At 38.0% G+C, this 8,460-nt stretch overlaps 1 pseudogene; it reads left to right on the forward strand.

Annotated features, from left to right (window-relative positions):
- The first annotated feature begins 895 nt into the window (after positions 1-895).
- LOC140946541 (mitochondrial inner membrane protein Mpv17-like) lies at positions 896-5,135 on the forward strand (annotated as a pseudogene).
- Positions 5,136-8,460: the final 3,325 nt, after the last annotated feature.

The following is an 8,460-nucleotide window of genomic DNA, read 5'->3' on the forward strand; positions in this document are numbered from 1 at the left end:
TTAATTCGGATTTAGTGTAGAGCTGAGAAAGGCTGACCATTCCTGAAGAGGCGATACGCGATGACGCTGTTTCACAATGATTCAGTTATCTAGAGTTATGGTTAACAATTCAGAATTCACCTGTTATGACTGTTATGGCTGTTATGGCATCGTTCAAATTACAGTAGTTGAATTTTTCGTATAAGCACGTTATAAAAGGATAATATAAAAGTGTCACAAAACGTTCTCCATGTAAATTGAAATGTACACTTCCGAAAGTACAACAGACTTGCGCTTTCTAAATAAAGTTGCGGTTAGAACAAATTGAGACTGCAAACACTTTTATCTCCCAGTAGAATGGACGCATTTATTTTATATGCTCTCAAACTGGCACTGTCCAACAGATTTGAGTGGTCCCTCTGAATTCTTCTAAATTTATTTCAAAGATTTTTTCTGGGGGGTTCCCAAATACGAATGATCCCCTCTTCTGTTCTTCTGAAAACGGGCCGCACGTATTATTCTTGAGGCACAACGCACAAGTCAAAAAGTTGTTTATTTTTATTTTTATCGAATTCTAGAAATATTTTTATTGTAAATAATCATTTATTGCTAATGTAGTTTTTATACATTGTATTTTTATATTTTCAGAGGGCCACAAGTTGATCAGTAATGATCAGTTACTGTTACGTGTCACCCTCATAAAATAAAGTCTCTTACTTACTTACTTACTTACTTACTTACTGTTCTCCGGTAAAGAGCAAGCGATCCCAAAATCCTCCGATCCCCCCACCCTCCCCCGGCCCCCGCTTTCATTTCTTCCCAGGGCCACTCGGTTGCTGAAATAAGAAACATGGCGGCCAATGGCGGCCCGCAGCGGATCATAGCGCACAGAAAAAGATATATAAGGCTAGCCGTAATGAGTATTCTAAGAAGAGCTTGGGCGAAATATCAATAGCTGCTTATAACACATCCTTGGAAAACACAAACTATAGGAACAGGTATTGTAATTAATGAAATTTAGTGTCACAAAGTTGTGGGTCAGTTTGAGTATTGTTAGGTTTTGATACACTCAAAATAGAAAAAATAGCAAAATAGAAAAGCCCTAAATCAAACGAAACTGTGGACATGAAACCATACTGTGGCGCGCTGTTTGTTCAAAATTATTTTAATCAGTTGTATCATATCATTGTCTTCTTCGCTTATTTCTCATCCCTTATTTGGCATCATTTGCTGTTGCTTTTTCATACGTCTCCTCTTGATATTTGGCGCTCCAGAGATGGACTCTCAGTTTATCATTTTCTCTGTCGGTTCTATAAACTACTCTGTCAGTTGTACGCATTATTCTGTTGGTTGTACGCATTACTCTGTTGGCTGTACGTCGCATTACTCTGTCGGTTGTAAACATTTACTCTGTTAATACGGACACTGAGGGGTGTCCGTATTAAGTGGGTTGAATTTAGAGAAAATGTTAGGGTAAGGACTTTCTTTCCCCAGGGACAGAATTAACTGTATCACTGGATACCTACATGTTTGTACAGTGCAGCTCAGAAACAACAGTCCAAAAATTTGTGTGCGAAATGCGTGTATGCAATTTGTACATACATATATGTGTGCATCTTAGTGTGCGTGAATCTCTGACGCGTCTGATTAGTATGTATGGGCTAGCTTATAAACCTCTTTCACAATGGTGTCTTATTAATAGTTTTTTTATATTTATGATAAATTCAGCCTTTCTGATCTTGTTTGAAAGTAAGAATCCTTTTGTATTTTGCACATGTTAACAAGGCCAGCAGAAAGGCTTATTGTCATACTAATTAAAAGAATACTCGATTGACTCAAACATTTGATCAAGTGTATGCATAATTGGCACTAAATGAATCTTTGGCTTAAGGTTTTTACATTCCATCCATTATTAGTTCGAGCGTCTTGAGGAAGGATGAACATGTATATCAGAAAGTAAACCAATTCCTCCACCTGTTCCGATTGTAAAAAATGTCAATGACATAAATTTATAAAGCACAAGTGTCAGTCACTTGGCTATGGTGAATTTATCTAAGAACTGTGGTCATGTCACTTTGACTTATAAACATTCACAGAAAATATTTCCCAAAGAGTGGATAGAGCCAGCGATGTTTGTTATGAAGATGTAAACTTTCCATCATGGATAACCAACATTTTGCATCTTTGACAAAACGTGAATGTATGTAAATAAATTTTATCTAAACAATAATTGTTGACATGATCGAACTTGACTGTGCATGTAAATTATTTTATTTGTACAGGCAAGTTAGTTTCTGTCAGAGTCAACACAGAATAACTATTAAAGATGTCTCATTTCAAAATAAACTCTGTCTCTGCTAGTGTGGTTTTGTATTCGTCAGGCCCAATTGCATGAATTATAATAGTAACATTGAATAAGAACGAAAGTGTACGGCAACTCCAAAAATGAAACTTCTTTGCAACTTACTGTTTTATATATTTTTATTTATTTTGATCACTTGACTGAGAAACACTTGAAAAAAGAGTGTAAACAATTTCATGCTTGTCTATGAATTTTTTTTGTTATTAACACATTTATAATTATTAACTAATATTTCATTCTTAGGTTTGACAGTATCCTTTTTGATAATTTACAGTAGTTGAATAATACTGTTTAAGTATCTTTTTCTTTTGTTGTTTATTGTTGCTCATAGAATAGTAAGATTTTTGTTACAAACAATTTGAGAGCAATTTTCTACAAAGGATTTTCATTATACAGTCAACTCTCTTGTAAGCGACCACCCTTGGTGTACGACAAAGTGTTCGCTTACGAGAGGTGGTTGTCTATGGGAAAAATCAAGAAAAAAACTCAAACTGAACCGATTAACGTAATTACAATATAAAGTTCTAATCTTACTAGCAAAAATGAGGCAAATAGAGAACTGCTAATAATGTTTAACTCGAATAGCACTTGGAACCGATGAAACTTTGTATGTAACATGATAATGTATGAATGTGACAATATGTCAAATTTCTGGCCCAAAAAGTGGTCGCGGTTGTTTAAGAAATTTACGTAGTGGTCGCTTACGAGAGAGTTTTTGAAACAGTGTATGACTGAGAAACAAAACAGTTATTTGTAAAGTGGTCGCTTATGGGAGGTGGTCGCTTACGAGAAGTGGTCACTATGAGAGAGTTGACTGTAGTACCGTATTTTCTTAGTGAGATTCTCATAACAGAAAGATTAAACGGGCTATGCCACACTATGTTTTCTAACGTATTTCACTAAAAGCTAAAACATGTTTTTGCATCAATTGAATTCCAAAAATAATGGTCCAGTTTTGTTATGCAAGGCTATATTAAATAAGCATTGTCTTTAGCTACATGTGCTAAAGGCAAATATGGATGTGGATTAAAACTTGAAAAAACTTGGCCAGCCTTTTCAAGTTTTAATGCTACATGTATGTGCCTGCAAAAAATACAACCTTAAAACTTGTTACGGTTAGTGCTCCCTGATAAGAATTTTGTTTGGTTATCTTCTTTAAAACTCTAAACAAGCAAAGGAAAAACAAAGGGACTAAGTTCTGATGTATACATAAGCTATCCATGAACGCATGCTACAGTACAAGCAGCATATTGCAAAAAGAAGGTACTGTCCAATAGCCCTGGTCTAGTGGATTTTGCTAGTGGATAGTGAATTTCATTTGTAACTTGCCCAATGTAGACAGTGAAGTTTTTTTTGAGGGATTCAAATTACAGTCTAAGAACTGTGTAATCATTGTGCACAGCTCATCAAAAAGTATTTGGAGCTAGCAGTTGAAATGACTTTGGACTGGTGCATGCTAGCTTATACAGCTTGCCCAAATGGCTTTAAGCTGTATAACTGACTTTCTTTGCACCCTGTTGATGTTAATTCACATTGGGCTATACAGTCCCCTATTATTCTATAAGATCATCAAATACTGTAACAGTTCCTTGTAAACATCTAACATGCAAATGTACTAGGGGGGGGGGGGGGGAAGAGGGTGGTATAAGAGTTCACAGTTAAAAGGGAAGGATTCCTGTCACATCAGACCAGATGCAGTGATGTGATTCCTCCCTATTTTCTCACCTCCTCCAAACAGTGACCCTCTCCCCCCTCCCAACCCCCAGTCCCAGGGTAGCATTAATACTCATCCCCAGGTTACTCTCAGAGTGTGGGCAAATTAAAAAAAGGGAAAATAAGTGATTATCTAATGTGTTTATGTACAGTATAAAAGTACAGAGGAAGTGGCAAATTGACTAGGTTGATTAAGCTGTTGCTGCCAATCCCACTTGCTGCCTCATTTATATACCCTGTATGCCTCCATAAGCCTTAAAATTGTCCGTTTCACTACTCTATTTTAGACAAGAGACTCTCCAACCCATATTTAGGCTATTGAATCCCCCCTCACACACACATGTACATGTACACTGATTGAAATCTCCTACATTTTATAACCTGTTAAGGGCAACACCCTGTTTGAGAGGCTAATAGCAAAATTGTGTACTCAGTTTTAAGACTCTCAACCCCCCAAACCCATACCATGTCTAGTGTTGTTACCCAGTAAGGCCAAATACAGGAGCTGAGTGCTTCTCCCTGGGCTGCAAAGACAGTTTAACTCTTCATTACTTTTTGTTTTTGCCTTAGGTGACCTTGTGGCTGCTGGAGATGTCATCACCCAGCAATTTTGCTGAGCAAAGAGGCACAAATCATGACTTCAGAAGAACAGCTCGTATGGGAGTGGTTGGACTAGTTATTGGCCCTGTGCTTAGATGATGGTATCTTACACTGGAAAGGATTGTCCCTGGGACTGCGAAAACTGCTGGCTTTGAAAAGATGCTGCTGCATCAGAGTCTCTTTCCTCCTGTTATGATATGCTTCTTTTTCAGTGTGTCAGAGACACTTGCAGGAAAACGACCGCATGAAATTAAAGAGATGCTCCAGGAATGCAATGTGCAGACACTGATCACAAATTAAAAGATCTGGCCCCTTGCACAGACTCTGAATTTTACATTTGTTCCTGTATACTCAGCACTGTGTTGGCTTTGTCCAAATTGTAGCAATAGTTTGGAATGCATACATGTCATGGTTGGCTAACAAGCTGTCACCTGATAATGCAGCCTTAACTGTTAAGAAGCCTTTGGAGCAAGTTCAGTGATGTGACTCACAGCACCCTCTGTTTGGTTAGTTGATTCACTTGACGTCAACCAGAAGTTATGATGTTAATATTTCCAATACAATTACACTGTAAAAGTACTAATCTTGTTATGATTGAAATATTTATATAAAATTATTTGCAAGTCAATGACACAAGTTATGAAAAAAAAGTGATGTTTAAAATATTGGAATCACATTCTAATCACACATCGAATGAGGTTGGGGATGAAAATTCACACCCACAGACAATCCTTCAACTAATTCAGTTTTATCAAAAGGTAGACATAGTGAAGATAACATTCACTTCTTTGGTCCTAATTTGAAGTCAGAAAAGAGAAATACTGGCAGTAATGTTACATCATTTGATTGCTCTTAGAACCTTTGTCTAGCAGGTGCGTAGCAAATTAAAATAGGTTCAAGTGGTAAAAGTGTCATTAATTGTGTTCATAACTTCGGAGAACTTTGTAAAGTATATAGAGGTTGGTAGCCCGGGACCATGCAGGCTCCGTAGTTGGGGAAAAAGCCAGAAAAAAGGGGTGAAATAGGAAAAATAACAGTGAGCGAAGCAAGCTTAGTGGTGGGGAGGACTACCGCTTGGCTCGCTTCACTCGCCAATTATGATTTTCTTTTTTTTTTTTTTCCCAACACCGAGTTTTTCTCCTTTCCCCCCAATGTGGAGCCTGGGCCCAAACTAAGAGGTTGGTTGTATCTTTGTTAGTACAGGGAATGGTGTTTACACAAAAATGGTACCTGTACTTTCTGTTACAATAATTATTGCTTATTAATTTTCTTCAGGCTTATTGGGTGGGGAGGGTGTGTGTGTGAGTAACAGGCTGAGTGGGAATGATGCTATGCTATGGTGTAAGACTGGAGCAGCAAGCCTATAGTAATTATTCTATTGCATGAGCAGTATTTCTGAGAAACTAAAGCAAATCAGTTTTTAAATAATACATGGTTTAAATTTTAAAAAGTTGTTTTTATTATCAGTTGATAATCACACACTGAACATTTTAGTTCGAGAACTCTACAGGCAAGAAATAATAAATTATTATAAGGCTGTTTTCAAAACATTGCTGGAATGTTATTGTGTCACAAGGAACAAACCAATCAGGTGCAGTGTGGGAAAAATAAAGTGCAATCAAGAACGGTGATTAGTTTGTGGTGTTTTGACTAGCTCACAGGAGTTGTAATCATTGGTTTGAACACATGTTGCTGAACATTTTTAGGTGCAGTTCATGGTGTTCTAAATTAAACAGTAACGATATTTGCTGCTGTGCAATAAAACACTCTGTGACAATAATATCAAGGGTCTTACTAGTGGGGGTGGGGGGGAGAGTTGCTTAACCCCCTTAAACTCCAATATTAACAAACAAATTGTCCAGACTGTCCTAAAACATTTTCTGAAAGGATTATTCGAGAATAATTTGTTTCATAATCAAAGCATTTACTCGATTGTGATCTTTTTAACAATTCTCATAACCTTTCCATTTTATGATGTTGTGATGATGTTAGGAGAAAATCGTTGTTGGTCACTCAAAGTGGAGGCAGGGGTGGCTTTATGATCAGAGAGGTTACACTAGCCTATGTAAATAGGGATACCACAACAGTGGTAAGGCAAATAAAGTGGTCCCAGAGTTTAAAAAAAAAAAAGTATAAAAATATTAAGCTACAAAAAACGCGCTGATATTTCATGTGTCATATGTGGCGCTCATGGTATGTAAAAAAGGCAAAAACAGATCGTGATCTTTCTGCAAAACATGAAGGCCAATGACTTGTTCTTTAAAGAAGTGAACTTTAATAAGCAATAGGACGGCAGAGGAAAGGAGACAGGAAACCTTCTGTGACAAGAGGGACAATCAGTAATGTTTGAATAAAATTCCGCCAAACTTCAATTCAGATCTTTTCGTAAAAGGAGGGGGGCGTAAGGGGGGTACGAATACCGCAATACCGCACGTGGTAGAGAGAGAAAACCGCAATACCGCATCAAAATTTACCAAATACCGAAACCGCAGTTGCAAATGGAAGAAGTTGCCGTTCTCAAGACTAAAATCCGCCTTTTGAATAGTGTTTCCAAATTAAAGTGCGTCGATGTTAAGCATACGATAAACATGCACGTACGACCATCGCACTCGTCTTTGTTTATCAAACGTTTTCAGTGAAACTTATATACGATAAGTAGACTGTAGGACAGGAAAATGTCGATAATCGATGTACTGTTGAGGTAGGTTAGGAATAAGTACAATAAGATAGTACTTACCAAACGGTTTCCCTGAATTTCCCCAGCCTCTTCTCCCCTCGATTTACCAAACAACGGAACTTTTTTTCTGTAATTTTCGCCCCCTTTTCCTTCTTCGTAGAAAATTGCTACGCAATTCATAACGACCTCACTATTTAATGGATTATCTGACTGGTCACTTTGTTCACCATCTGGATCGCTCGCCATTGTTTCGCGACTAGCACGAAAGAGACGGTAAGGTCTGTAAGAACGTTAAGAACGTTAGCCAAGACACATTTTAGGGCACTTTTTCCCGCGAAAATAAAATCTCCACCTTGTCTATGAGCGCATTTTCTGGACTCTCGTTGCGCGATCATGATGGTCTCCGACTGTGCAACTAGGGAGGCACGCAGGCTAGGGGACCTTGGGAGACCTTTTAGGATTTATCAGGAACCCATAGATTTGTATAGTTGTCATGCTTTAAAGAAACGAAGCAGATCACCGCGTGACAACAATTTTTTCACCGATCACCGCGTTATAAAATTTAAAATTACCGCATACTTGGACTCTGAAAACCGCAATACCGTACTTTGACAAACAAATCACCGCAAAATCGCACCAAAAATAACCCAATACCGCAAAGCGCCTCGCGTGGAGCTCCGCAAAGAACACAACGTTAAGTGAAGATCACGAGAAAACGCTCAAGTAATAGCCCTGTTACGTTTGTCATAAACAAACGTTTTACCGCCCTCTTCTTTCTGCACTCCTTTTCTATTTTTCACCCCACCATTACTTTTTTTTTTGACGTCGGTTTTCATTCTCGTTCTGTTCCTTGTTGCACTGCAGGCGCAGAGTGTTCCAAGTGTTCGAAAGTGCCGTGTCACGACAATTCGTCATGAAACGTCCCTATGGTAACTGTAATTTTTGAAAGTTTCAGTTCGCATTTGTTCTTTGTGCTACTGTTTGTACCACATCGCCTTTTTAATGAAAATATTGGCGCAATTGTAACATGGTCGTGCTTCAAAAATCGGATAACCAACTTTACGCAGAAATTGTTCGATCTTCGAAACAAAATTTTCGATCTGAGTTTCAACCGCCTTTCGTCGCATCG

Source organism: Porites lutea, chromosome 8 (genome assembly GCF_958299795.1).
Source record: "Porites lutea chromosome 8, jaPorLute2.1, whole genome shotgun sequence".
In the NCBI taxonomy this organism is placed as follows: Eukaryota; Metazoa; Cnidaria; class Anthozoa; order Scleractinia; family Poritidae; genus Porites; species Porites lutea.